The sequence below is a fragment of the Symphalangus syndactylus genome, chromosome 4 (assembly GCF_028878055.3).
Source record: "Symphalangus syndactylus isolate Jambi chromosome 4, NHGRI_mSymSyn1-v2.1_pri, whole genome shotgun sequence".
Taxonomy (NCBI): Eukaryota; Metazoa; Chordata; class Mammalia; order Primates; family Hylobatidae; genus Symphalangus; species Symphalangus syndactylus.
In genome coordinates, this window is record NC_072426.2 from 82,190,257 (window position 1) to 82,205,065 (window position 14,809).

The following is a 14,809-nucleotide window of genomic DNA, read 5'->3' on the forward strand; positions in this document are numbered from 1 at the left end:
CTTTACACCCGATATACCAAAAATATCAATTGTGAACAAACATCACTTGATTTTTTTTTTTTTTCAATTTTTTTTGGTGGGAGAGACAAAGTCTCACTCTGTCACCCAGGCTGGAGTGTAGTGATGCGATTTCGGCTCACTGCAACTTCTGCCTCCGAGGTTCAAGCAATTCTCCTGCCTCAGCCTCCCGAGTAGCTGGGACTACAGGCATGCACCACCACACCCAGCTAATTTTTTTGTATTTTTAGTAGACATGGGGTTTCGCCATGTTGCTCAGGCTGGTCTCAAACTCTTGGGCTCTGGCAATCCACCCATCTTGGCCTCCCAAAGTTCTGGGATTACAGGTATCAGCCACCACACCCAGCCACTTTATATTTAACTCTAAAAACTGGGTTTAAATCCTGCGTCTGCCACTTTTTAACTATAATTTATCTGGCATTTATTTTTCACATCTATACAATTATAATAATAACCTCTACCTGTAAGACTGATTTAAGCACTAAAGGAGATAATTCATGTAAAACAGGTACCTTATTACTCTAACACAGTGCTCAACAGTAGCCACTTACTTTTATCACTCAATAAAGTCCAATTTACAAACATCTGAATATTCAACAACAAAATAACAGCAAAACACTACCATACTCTCCACAACATATACCAACTGTAAGTTGTAAAACTATGAGAAAACAAACGAATAAACTTACAGAAAATGCTTAATGCAAAAAAAGTTATCTCATTAACAAGAATTAAGATAAACTAAAGGGAGGCTGGGCACGGTGGCTCACGCCTGTAATACTAGCACTTTTTTTGAGACAGAGTTTCGCTCTTATTGACCAGGCTTGAGTGCAACGGCATGATCTCGGCTCACTGCAACCTCTGCCTCCCGGGTTCAAGCAATTCTCCTGCCTCAGCCTCCCGAGTAGCTGGGATTACAGGCATGTGCCACCACACCGGCTAATTTTGTATTTTTAGTAGAGACAGGCTTTCTCCATTTTGGTCAGGCTGGTCTTGAACTCCCGACCTCAGGTGATCCACCCACCTTGGCCTCCCAAAGTGCTGGGATTACAGGCCTGAGCCACTGCGCCGGGCCAATTCCATCACTATTGAGGACAGGAGTTCAAGACCAGCCTGGTCAATATGGCAAAACCCCCATCTCTACTAAAAATACAAAAATTAGCCAGGTATGGATGGTGGCACATGCCTGTAATCCCAGCTACTTGGGAGGCTGAGGCACGAGAATCACTTGAACCTGGAAGGCAGAGGTTGCAGTGAGCCGAGATTGCGCCACTGCACTCCAGTCTGGGCAACAGGGTGAGACTCTCCGTCTCAAAATAAAATAAAATAAAGATAAACAAAAGAGAACGCTTACATTTTAATTTCACTCTAAAGAATATAAAAACTGGTCAGGCACAGTGGCTCACGCCTGTAATCCCAGCACTTTGGGAGGCCAACGCGGGCAGATCACAAGGTCAGGAGATCAAGACCATCCTGACTAACACGGTGAAACCCCATCTCTACTAAAAATACAAAAAATCAGCCAGGCATGGTAATCCCAACTACTCGGGAGGCTGAGGCAGGAAAATTGCTTGAACCCATGAGGTGGAGGTTGCAGTGAGCCCAGATCGCACCACTGCATTCCAGCCTGGGCGACACAGCAAGACTCCATCTCAAAAAAAAAAAAGAAAGAAAATAAAAATTAAAAAGAAAATTAAAAAAAAATAAGAATATAGGCTTGGTGCGGTGGCTCACGCCTGTAATCCCAGCACTTTAGGAGGCTGAGGTGGGCGGATCACAAGGTCAGGAGATCGAGACCATTCTAGCTAACATGGTGAAACCCCATCTCTACTAAAAATACAAAAAAATTAGCCGGGCATGGTGGCGGGCGCCTGTAGTCCCAGCTACTCAGGAGGCTGAGGCAGAGGTTGCAGTGAGCCGAGATCGTGCCACTGCACTCCAGCCTGGGCGACAGGGCGAGACTCCATCTCAAAAAAAAGAAAAAAAGAATATAAGAACTGAGTCTTAACACTTGACACCTACAAAAAATTTTCAGTACTCATGAAAGTATTCTTAGCTAACATACTCCAACTTTTAAGATATTTTACTTATATTTGTCTGATGAAACAGGCTGGTGACATTATAGGTACCAATTTTCAGAAGCAAAGAAATTTACACCAGTCCCAGGGTACATAAGTGGCTTATCCGAGAACTGGAATCTCCTGAGCCTGTGCCCTGGATTCAGCCTAAATCAGTCTTTCATCAATACTTATTGACTTTCTACTACAGGCAAACTAATTTAACACTCAGAAAACAAAGATGCATAATTGATATAGCCTATCTTAAAAGGACTTTCAATTTCCTACAATACAAGGCAGAATGGTGAGTGGTTAATTCTGATCGAAGAGGCTAAGAAAAACTTCATAAAGGAAATGGGATTTGAGTTGAGCCATAAAGAATGAACATAATTTTATTACAAGAGGATTAGAAGAAGGGGACTTAAGACTAAGAGAAGACAATAAGCTACAGTGTGAGGTACTTTGGAGGAACAACGAATACACTTCTGTGGCTAGGGATGAACAAGTAATAGACCTCCTTACTTCAGACCAGGTAGATCCCGGACACTGGCTCCTATTTCCTCTGCTTCGGGGTACGGCTTCTCCACCAGCTCCAAAGGGCCCCAGATGGTTTTGTTATAACTCAAAAATGATTTTCTTACTGAAAAAAAGAACACATAATGCACACAATGTCAACATATAAACTGTAGTAACTTATTTTTAAATATTTAGTTTCAACATTTCTAACTTAACATACAATTATTCAGAGACCCTTCCTCTTTTATCCACTACATATCCCTGTGGATCTGGAGCCTGTGCAAGTAGGATCCTGTTGCCCATCCTGCTATTGTTTTCCGCATGATAAAAAGACACAGTGACCATTCTTTCATATCAAATATGCAGTTAGGTAATTAAAGTGAAAAATGACTGCATGCACTCATTCTCTACCAGTACCAAAATAAAGGCTGGTGGCCCTAGCTGATTGACCTTTATAAGTTTATTAAACAAACCAAGCATAAATAAAAAGTTATTTTATTTTTTATAATGCCCTTTTTTTTTTTTTTTTTTTTTTTTAGTAAATAGAGATGGCGTTTCGCTATGTTGACCAGGCTGGTCTTGAACTCTTGGCTTCAAGCATTCGTCCCATCTTGGCCTCCCAAAGTGCTGGGATTACAGGCATGAACCACCACGCCCGGCCTAAGAAGTTATTTTAATTTTAAATATGAAAAATTGTGAATTTCCTTTTCCTTGTATTTTATTCTGAGATTTGGTCAATATAAAACCATGAAATTGCCATACATTTCTTTGTTATTACTGACCAGATCTCCTGCAAATACAGGGTGCCTATCATATACACCACCCAAGGACACCCAAGATAGGCAATTTTTCCCAGGGGGAGAAAATCACACACACAAAGTAGCTTTATAATGATTCATCCAGATAAGTCTATAACTGCTTGGACATGGTTCAACATATGTTGTGAAGTAAAGGAAATACAGTCTAAAAATAGTTTAAAATTTAACTATTTTGGCCACAATTTGGCAAACTCCATTTCAGCAGTCTTGGGGAAAATCAAGATGCACTCCTGGGTGACAGAGTGAGACCCCCATCTCAAAAAAAAAAAAAAAAGAGGAGCATGGTTAAATAAATTATGCCATATACATACCATAAAATATCGCACAGTTATTAATTCTGATATAGACATCTATGTAAATGGAAAGATCTCCAAGCTGTATCATTTTTTTTTTTTTTTTTGAGACAGAGTCTCACTCTGTCTCCCAGACTGGAGTGCAGTGGCATGATCTCAGCTCACTGCAACATCTGCCTCCCAGGTTCAAACAATTCTCCTGCCTCAGCCTCCCAAGTAGCTGGGACTACAGGCATGCAGCACCACGCCCAGCTAATTTTTGTATTTTTAGTAGAGACAGGGTTTCACTATGTTGTCCAGGCTGATCTCGAACTCCGGACCTCAAGTGATCCGTCGGCCTCGGCCTCCCAAAGTCCCGAGATTACAGACATGAGCCATTGCACCCAGCCACTTTTTTTTTTTTAAAGAAGGAAGTCACAGAATAATGCTAATAGCATGATTACAATTAGAGTAAAAGAAAAAAAAAAACAGAAAAGGGATAAGAGAATATCTAATTCTCCCGTTTTCCTTCTTTTGAGACAGAGTCTCACTGGCTGGAATCTAGTGGCACGATCTCAGCTCACTGCAACCTCCGCCTCCCAGGTTCAAACGATTCTCCTGCCTCAGCCTCCTGAGTAGCTGGGATTACAGGTGAACACCACCAGCCTGGCTAATTTTTGTATTTTTAGTAGAGATGGGTTTTTACCACGCTGGCCAGGTTGGTCTTGAACTCCTGACCTCAAAGTGACCCACCCGCCTCAGCCTCCCAAAGTGCTGGGATTACAGGTGCCCAATTTCCTTTAGAGAGATTAATAGAAGAGAATGAATAAAAACCATGTTTTGCTCTGTGTACTTCTCTGTTGTTTGATTCATGTACAAAAAGAGTATCTTTCGCTAGTATTTATATATTTTAAGAAATTGCTTTAAGTCTTTAAAGAAAAAGAAATGAGTATGCTAATAATATCACATAGGATTTCTCAAATTTTGATGTCAAGGCTTCCTTCTAGTTTTGAAGTACTTTTTATTAAAACAAAGTTTAGGGCTGGGCGCGGTGGCTCACGCTTGTAATCCCAGCACTTTGGGAGGCCAAGGCGGGCGGATCACGAGGTCAGGAGATCGAGACCGCGGTGAAACCTCGTCTCTACTAAAAAATACAAAAAATTAGCCAGGCGTGGTGGCGGGCGCCTGTAGTCCCAGCTACTCGGAGAGGCTGAGGCAGGAGAATGCCGTGAACCCGGGAGGCGGAGCTTGCAGTGAGCCAAGATTGCGCCACTGCACTCCAGCCTGGGCGACAGAGCGAGACTCCGTCTCAAGAAAAAAAAAAAAAAATAAAAATAAAAAATAAAACAAAGTTTAGGTAAATCTTTGAATCTTCGCTTTTTTTTTTTTTGAGACGGTCTCTCTCTGTTGCCCAGGCTAGAGTACAGTGGTACAATCAGAGCTCACTGAAGCCTCGACCTCCTTAGGCTCAGGTGATCCTCCCACTTCAGCCTCCCGAACAGCTGGGACCACAGGCATATGCTGGGATTACAGGCATTAAGCCACCGTGTCTGGCCAGTCAAGCTTCTTTTACTCTATAATAGTCACTCTAGTGTACAACTCTTACATAGCCCTCTACATAGATACTCATCATATGAACTAGAGGCCAAAACTGTGAACAATTATTATAAGTAAAAGCACAGTTATTATGCAATGAGTATTTTTAAACTAAATATAAAACAAACATTTTATATGTAACAATAATTCAATATGTACTGAGAGTAGAATACAATATCTGCTGTTATCATCTTCAGGGATGGCTCACATTTCTACAATAACTCCATCCAGAAGATATTTCTACATATGTTCGTGTATATATCTAGGAGATTTCTATTTCAACAATCCACTATTTCAATGCAGTTGTTCAACAGGGTTCGAACTATTAATATGAGCTCATAGCAGTATCACCAGCTTTAAAATATAAATCTATAATTGTCCTAGAAAACAGAAAATAGGTCAGATTATGTAAGTTTAAAAAATTTTTAAATCAAATATTCTGTTTACAAAACATTAACAATTAAGCATTTTCTGAAGACCATTATTAGACCATTATTAGAAAACATAAAGTCATAAGATATTTTCTCCCAAAATCAATCCACTCAATATTTTTTAGTGCACAGTAACGTAATTATGGCCTCAAAAAATAACCCATTCTCAAGGGCACTTGAAAAACGGAAATTCTAAAATGAAATAATTTTTTAAAATCTCATGATACCTTTAAGACCGTGTTTCAGGCAATGTTCCATAACAACAAAGAATTGCTGCAAGGGGGGACAGTCAGAATCCAAAGTGCAGCCAAAGCTCAGAGCAGATTCAATGAGTCCTTTGATACTCAGTTTAGCCATGTTTAACAAGTTTGCTCTCTCTACAGCTGTGGGGTCTTTTGTAGCTGAAAACACAAGAAAGGAATCCAACATCATTTCTAAGACATGACAATGAAAAATACACAAACCCTTCCCTTCCCCTATAAAAACCAACAGTAGTTTGATGTTCCTTGGTTGACAAATTCTCCCCAGCTAAACTACACCCTTGATTAACTTCTCTTTATGTCTCTCACATATACTGTAAAAAATTTCCAGCCAGGCGCAGTGGCTCACTCCTGTAATCCCAGCACTTCGGGAGGCCGAGGCGGGTGGATCACGAGGTCAAGAGATTGAGACCATCCTGGCCAACATGGTGAAACGCCGTCTCTACTAAAAATAACAAAAATTAGTTGGGCATGGTGATGCGTGGCTGTAGTCCCAGCTACTCGGGAAGCTGAAGCAGGAGAGTCACTTGAACCCAGGAGGCGGAGGTTGCAGTGAGCTGAGATTGCGCTACTGCACTCCAACCTGGTGACACAGCGAGACTCCGTCTCACAAAAAAAAAAAAAAGAAGAAAGAAAGAAAAAAAAGAAAAAAGAAATTTCCATGACCACTCCAGCCAAAGTTTATGAATTATTCTCAAGATCCTGCAAATCTGCCATTCTCCTGTATTTAACTTTCCTGGTACCTCTTCATAGACAATGAGTTTTTTAAAATGATCTTCTGTGGAGATAAATTTGGGGTGAGAGACAACAGGTTTAAGGGCCTCATGCAAAAGGTGGATAGCAGGTACCGTCTTAGGATGAATTCCAAGGCAAAAGTGTTCAGAATAAACTGGCAATAAAATAAAAGGTAGTTAAAATTCTAGGATTCCAGTGTCATCCACAACAAACATGACAGGTAAAATACACTGACAAGTAAGGGGACACAGAAGAAGCCGTCCAATTCTTCAGTCTACCCTCTTTCTGTCTGGCTTCTTCATTCTGACTGTAGTTCTGTATTGCATGACTGTTTTATTTTCAAAGAGAAAATGAAAGCAGAGACCAGTTTTACATTAATGTTCCTCACCCATCCACACAGTTGAGGATGCCCACAGCGCCAGTCTGAATACCAAGTTAATAGATGCACATTCTAAAAGGCCTGATTTTTAATTGATGTTTTTAAGACACAGTATCATCAAGCAAGATATTTTCAATTCACAAAAATATTGTCCTCCTTCCCACAAATTTTATTCTCAGTTTACTTAGAAATTCAGACGCTTTCCCATCTTCTCATCACTGTTGTGACTGGTGGGAATACCTTCAACAAACACAGATAACGAAACTAAGGTGTGGAAAAACGAAGCACTTAGTATAACATTTCGTAATCTCTGACAAATTTACAAGTAATCAATGTGCCCGTTTTTCCTTCAACAACAACAACAACAAAAAACCCAGAGTCTCCAATGATCTAGTATTCTAGCTCTGCTTTCTAGATAGCTAGGCATGAAGCCTTACACTGAATCCTAAGCAATCTAAAATGAAAACACAACTGCTATGGCCAAACTGCCTGGTGGAAAAATGTCCACACACGACATTCCTTCAAATCTGCATTGTGGTCTGACTCCCACTATTTTTCGGGAGTGAAACCACTTGATGTTTCATAATCCGTGGCAACTCTCATTTTTAACACAGCCCATCATAATTCCTAACGTGCGATGCGACAACCACACAAAGGGTGTTTTGCAGCTGCTGGGAGGCGATCGGTGCTGGGCACCGGCAGTTCCCACGCCGAGGGGCGTTCACACCGCGGCCACGCCCTGGCTGCGCTCCAGGACTCCTCCGGCCCGGACGCGACCCCCAAACCCGGCCGCAGGCGCGCGAGGAGTCCCAGGGCCAGTGCCCGCACCTTGCCGGGGCCTAGAGCCCCTTCCCTGCCTCTCTTCCTGCCCCCTCCCCCCAGCAAGGGTGCCCAGAGGCCTGGGGCCCCCCAGGACCATCTAGGCGGGCTCATCCAGGCTCCTGCGCGTCAGCATTCCCCATCTCCCGCCCTCGGCGTCAGGCACCCAGGCCAAAACCTGAGATGCGTCTTCCCTCCGCCACCCCCAAACCTGAAAAGTCATCGCCCGTCCCCGCCTGCTCCCCGACCCCGGAGTGACACCCTGCCTGGCCCTGTCCTCGCTCCTGGACGCCGTGGCACCTCGAGCCCTCGGCCACTGTGCCTCAGAACCCGGGCGGGAACGGGCCGGAATAAGGGAGGGGGTGCGTTGCCATGACGACCCCGGGAGCCACCGAGTCCCAGGCAGTCCCCGCTCATCCTGGGTTCGGGCCCCAGTTCCGACTGGCGGCCTCGGCGTCTCCCACAGCTCCCAGTCCACCCCGCCTGGCCGCGGCCCTCAGCCCGGGACTGAGGGCCGAACGTTCGGTCTCGGCCCGCTCGCCTTACCCATGGCGGCGGCGGCGGCGGCTGCGCGGTCTTGGGCGGAGGCTCCCTCGGCCTGGCCAGCAGCTTCCTCCAGGCGCTCGGCGGCCACCACCGCATCTGCAGCCAGGCCCGCTGCGGCCCACAGCGCCCCCGGCGGTGGGAGGGCGCCCAGGCGGCCCCAGGGGCAGCGGCGCCTCGGGTGGGGCGGGGACCCGCGGAGCCTGCGGCGGGCGGGAGAGCAAGCCCGCGGTCTCTAAGCCGCCTCGCATCCGCTGGGACCGCGAGGAGAAAGAAAGGAACGTGAAGGAGACCACATGTGTGAGGAGCCAGAGTGCTGGGCCTTCGGTCCCGTGTCCCGGGGGCTTCGCCGGAGCGCGAAGGCCGGATTTCAAGGGGCAGTCGGCCACACGCAAACGTTGCTTCCACCGGCCTGGTGAGGCCTGATCTAACACGCCTGACTACTGCCCATTCACCTTCACAAACACAAAGGGGACCAAAAGAATTTAGAAAATCTGAAGCAATTAACAGTAGGCAGAAACCTACTAAAACTAGTTAGTCCCAAATTACGACTTTTTTGTTTGGTTTTTGGGGATTTTTTTTTTAAAATGGAGTCTTGCTCTGTCACCAGGCTGGAGTGCAGTGGCGTGATCTCGGCACACTGCAAACTCTGCCTCCCGGGTTCAAGGGATTCTCCTGCCTCAGCCTCCTGAGTAGCTGGGATGACAGGCGCGCGCCACTCCACCCGGCTAATTTTTGTATTTTTAGTAAAGACGGGGTTTCACCATGTTGGCCAGGATGGTCTCGATCTCCTGACCTGGTGATCCGCCCATCTCGGTCTCCCAAAGTGCTAGGATTACAGGCCTGAGCCACAGAACCCGCCCTAAAGCAATTTGATAAAGCTCATTACAAAAAGCTAAAGTGAAAAAAGAAAGAAAACAATTCAAAAATATTTCATTATGTGCCACAGCAATATCCACACAAGCACTAAAATTCAGACCTCGGCTGGGTATAGTGACTCATGCCTGTAATCCCAGCACTTTGAGAGGCTGATCTGGATAGATCACGAGGTCAGGACTTCGCGACCAGCCTGACCAACATGGTGAAACTCCGTCTGTACTAAAAATACAAAATTTAGGCAGACATGGTGGCACGCGCTTGTAGTCCCAGCTACTCGGGAGGCCAAGGCGGGCGGATCACCCGGTCAGAAGTTCGAGACCAGTCTGGCTAACATGGTGAAACCTCGTCTCTACTAAAAATACAAAAATTAGCCGGGCGTGGTGGCGTGTGCCTGTAATCCCAAGATTCTGTCTCAAAAAAAAAAAAAAAAAAAAAAAAAGTCAGACTTCATCCCTGGATCCATCTTGGTTCACATTTCCCAGGATTGTGAGCCCTAGTCACTGTAAGGGCCAGTAGTGACTCAAGTGGAATTAGATAGGCATATCCTATTAGCTAGAAGAGATTTTTTATTTTTTCAGACAGAGTCTCACTCTCACTCATGCTGGAGTGCAGTGGCACAATCTCAGCTCACTGCAACCTCTGCCTCCCAGGCTCAAGTGATCCTCCCACCTCAGCCTTCCTAGTAGCTGGGACCACAGGTGCTCATCACCACACCCAGCTAATTTTTTGTATTTTTGTGCTTTTTAATTTTTTTAAAAAAGTTACATATATATGACATATATCTTATGATCCCAGTTTTAGTTTATCAGTAAATACAGCAATATGAAGATATATATATCTATACATATATATATATACATAGTTAGAAAAATAAATGCATAGGTAAGAGACTGAGTAAAGTACATGAAAATGTTAATAGTTATGATGTGTGGGCGGGGGCATTGTGATTACTTTTTCCCCTAAACTATTGTGTGTGTGTGTGTGTGTGTGTGTGTGTGTGTGTGTGTTTAGGCTTTTATTTTAAGTTTGAGGGTACATGTGAAGGTTGGTTGCATAGGTGAACTCATGTCATGGGGGTTTGCTGCACAGATTATTTCATCACCCAGTTAAGTCCAGTATCCAATGGTTATCTTTTCTGCTCCTCTCCCTCCTCCCATCCTCCACCTTCAAGTAGACCCCAGTGTCTGTTGTTCCTTTTTTTTCTTTTTCTTTTTTTTTTTTTAAGACAGGGTTTCACCATGTTGGCCAGGATGGTCTCGAACTCCTCAGCTCAAGTGATCCATCCGCCTCAGCCTCTCAAAGTGTTAGGATTACAGGCATGAGCAACCGCACCTGGCCTTGCTTTTCCCTTCTTTGTGTTCATGAGTTATCATTTAGCTACCATTAATTTTTATTTTACTTTTTGTAGAGATGGGGTCTCACTATGTTGCCCAGGCTGGTCTCAAACTCCTGGCCTCTACTGATCCTCCTGACTCAACCTTCCAAAGTGCTGGGATTATAGGCATAAGCCACTGTACCCAGGCTACAAGTCATCTTTTTCATGAGCAATATGGTCCACTGAATCCAAGTGGACCAGCTTGTCACATCATGCCACAGAGCTTTCAGCCATAGCCTTAGCTGGCTCAAGACATGATTTTCTTACAATGACAATTGTAATGCTTCTGAACATTTGTATAGCACCTGGAAAATGTTACCATGCTGGGGGGGAAGGAGATACACATAATGGCCAGGAAAATTGCAGAATTCCTAATCAGAAAACGTGGGTTCTGGCAATGACTTGCCATGGGTCATATGCTAACACAGACTATCTATGATAGGTTCTCTATAGGGTTTAATTCAATTGAGAAAATATCCATGAAAAATATTGATAAATATTAAAGTATCCTACTAATTACAACTGCTGCTTTAAAAAAGCAGTGAACAGGCCGGGTGCAGTGGCCCACGCCTGTAATCCCAGCACTTTGGGAGGCCAAGGTGGGAGGATCACCCGGTCAGGAGTTCGAGACCAGTCTGGCTAATATGGTGAAACCTCGTCTCTACTAAAAATAAATACAAAAATTAGCCAGGCATGGTGGTGCGTGGGTGTAATCCCAGCTACGTGGAAGGCTGAGGCAGGAGAATCGCTGGAACCCGGGAGGCAGAGGCTACAGTGATCCAAGATCTCACCACTGCACTCCAGCCTGGGCAACAAAGTGAGACTCCGTCTCAAAAAAAAAAAAAAAAAAAAGCAGTAAACAGCCAGGTGTGGTAACTCGTGCCTGTAATCCAAGTACTTTCAGAGGCTGAGGAAGAAGGATTGCGTGAGGCCTGAAGTTGCAGACTAGCCTGGCCAACATAGCAAGACCCTGTTTCTAAAAACAAATTTTTTTTAGTTACCTGGGCGTAGTGGTGTGCACCAGTAGTCCTAGCTACTCAGGAGACTGTGATAGAAGGACCACTTGAGGCCAGGAATTTGAGGTTGCAGTGAGCTATGATCCTGCCATGCACTCTAGCCTGGCCAACAGAGACTCCATCTCTTAAAAAAAAATAAAAATAAAAGCAATAAATGCTATGAAGCTCCATATAGGTACTGTTACAGTACTGTATAAAGATGAAGATAATTCTTTTGGCTGGGAGAAAAATCAGAAAAGGTTTTTTGGAGATGGTGGCATCTTAAAGTCTTTCTAAGTGGGTAGAGATGCCTAAATGGTGATGGAGGAACAGACAAATCTAGAGAGCAGATCAAATGGGAAACAGAATAGGCATGCACAGGAACAGCAAAAATAGTTTCGTATGGTTACAACAAATACACAAAGACGCCATTAAAGAATAATCACTATTACAAAACATGGGTTCCGACCTACTAGTGGGACCTGAAAGCAATTTTAACAGGTTGCAGTTAGCTTTGCTTTTATTTATTTTTTATTTTATTTTATTTGAGACAGAGTCTTGCTCTGTCACCCAGGCTGGAGTGCAATGGCATGATCTTGGCTCACTGCAACCTCCACCTCCACCTGCTTGAATTGGGTTCAAGCGATTCTTGTGCCTCAGCTTCCCGAGTAGCTGGGATTACAGGCGTGCACCACAATGCCCAGCTAACTTTTCTATTTTTAGTAGAGACGGGGTTTTACCATGTTGGCCAGGCTGGTCTCGAACTCCTGACCTCAAGTGATCCACCCACCTCAACCTCGCAAAGTGCTGGTATTACAGGCATGAGCCACCGTGCCCGGCCACACTTTGTTTTTAATGGAATAGGGTGGAACAAATCAGGGTATATCACATACAGAAAGGGTAAATATTGTTTTATGACAGTATTGTTTCAGATGCACATTCATACACAAATCTACATTGAGTCATGATGTAAAACGGATTTCTTATTGTGGGTGTGGTAATTTTGGTTTAAATACTAGCCTAGATCATCATAGACCAAACTATGTAATTAGTAAAGGATGAAATTACAAATAAATTTCATTTTTTGGCCAGGCACGGTGGCTCATGCTTGTAATCCCAGCACCTTGGGAGGCCAAGGTGGGCGGATCATGAAGTCAGAAGTTCGAGATCAGCCTGGCCAACACAGTGAAACGCCGACTCTACTAAAAATACAAAAATTAGCTGGGCGTGGTGGCAGGTGCCTGTAATCCCAGCTACTCGGGAGTCTGAGGCAGGAGAATCGCTTGAACCTGGGAGGTGGAGGTTGCAATGAGCTGAGATTTTGCCACTGCACTCCAGCCTGGGCAACAGAGCTAGACTCCATCTCAAAAAAAAAAACAAAAAAACCCAGAAATTTCATTTTCTAAAATATGTAGTGTTTGAAATTCTTACTGAAATAATGTACTGCTCTGTAATTAGAGGGGGAAAATGTTTTGGGTTTTTTTTTTTTTTTTTTTGAGACGGAGTTTTGCTCTTGTTGCCCAGGCTGGAGTTCAATGGCGTGATCTCGGCTCACTACAACCTCCGCCTCCCGGGTTCAAGTGATTCTCCTAGCTCAGCCTACCTAGTAGCTGGGATTACAGGTGCCCGCCACCACATCTGGCTAATTTTTGTATTTTTAGTAGAGATGGGGTTTCACCATGTTGGCCAGGCTGGTCTTGAACTCCTGACCTCAGTTGATCCACCCGCCTCGGCCTCCCAAAGTGCTGGGATTACAGGCATAAGCCACCGTGCCCAGGCCAAAAATGTTTTAAAGAAAGAAAAATTATGCCAAGATATTTAAGCTCAGAAAACTGTGAGATGATGTCATTTATAGAAATAGGGATCACAGGAGGAAGGCATTAAATGAAGATGGAAATTTCCAATTTCTTTGTACTAAGTCTAAAATGTTCACAGAATATTCTGAAGGCATTGGCTGGAAGGCAGCTATATAACTATAACTTGGAAGACAGGGTGTAGTACAGGTTGAGTAAATAGCCACAGGGGTGATGGGTGAAGCCAGTGACTGTCCAAGGAGAAAGAAGAGGACCAAACCAGACTTGGAGCTCTGGGGAAAACCTGCCATTAGACAGCCAGGAATAGGGACAAAAGAAAGGAATCAGAGACAGCAGGAAGAGGGAAGTCAGGGGGAAGGGGACAGGAACTCTGAACTGATTCAGGAGAGGGGCCACTGGAACAGCCACATTGTCTTCGCATCGTGGCTTTATACTTTTTTTTGTTTGTTTTGAGATGGAGTCTTGCTCTTGTCACCCAGGCTGGAGTGCAGTGGCGCAATCTCAGCTCACTGCAACCTCTGCCTCCCAGGTTCAAGCGATTCTCCTGCCTCAGCCTCCTGAGTAGCTGGGATTACAAGTGCCGGCCACCACACCCGGCTAATCTTTTTGTATTATTAATAGAGACAGGGTTTCACCATGTTGGCCAGGCTGGTCTCGAGCTCCTGACCTCAGGTGATCCACCTGCCTCAGCCTCCCAAAGTGCTGGGAATACAGGCGTGAGCCACCATGCCCAGCTTCCTAACTCTTTTAAATGGCTAGACTCTTATCACCAAGACGGATTCAAAAAAAAAAAAGGAAACACAGAACACATCCCCAGGTTCTCTTCTATGGAGCTTTACTTTGCGGGCCATACAAACCTGTAATGAAGCAAAAGGACTTTCTTATTCATTTCATTCCCAGGAACTGAAATTACCATCAGATTCCTTCCTGATTTATACTCTCATTATATCTAACCAATATTTAAGTTTCATCACAGCAACCTTTCCCGTTTGTCCTATCTAATCTATAACCCCTCTCCATGATCAAGCCCATCCTGTGTGCCCTTCATAAATCTCTTTATAATATCAATGCTGCTTGGTTTCAGCTTTCTAGCATGATCAATACTTCATTTGTCACTATTAGAAAACATGCGGCCGGGCACGGTGGCTCATGCCTGTAATCCCAGCACTTTGGGAGGCCAAGGTGGGTGGATCACGACGTCAGGAGATCGAGACCATCCTGGCTAACGTGGTGAAACTCCGTCTCTACTAAAAATACAAAAAAAAAAAAAAAAAAAAAATTAGCTAGGCGTGGTGGCGGGTG

At 44.4% G+C, this 14,809-nt stretch overlaps 1 long non-coding RNA gene across 1 annotated transcript in view; it reads right to left on the bottom strand.

Annotated features, from left to right (window-relative positions):
* Positions 1-5,946, bottom strand: part of LOC134736374 (uncharacterized) — a 71,942-nt gene extending 65,996 nt beyond the window's left edge. The window contains exons 1-2 of the long non-coding RNA XR_010120350.1: positions 5,936-5,946; positions 2,598-2,715 (exon numbers count right to left, since the gene is read on the bottom strand). This is a non-coding gene — a long non-coding RNA (uncharacterized lncRNA). The remainder of the gene's footprint in view (positions 1-2,597; positions 2,716-5,935) is intronic.
* Positions 5,947-14,809: the final 8,863 nt, after the last annotated feature.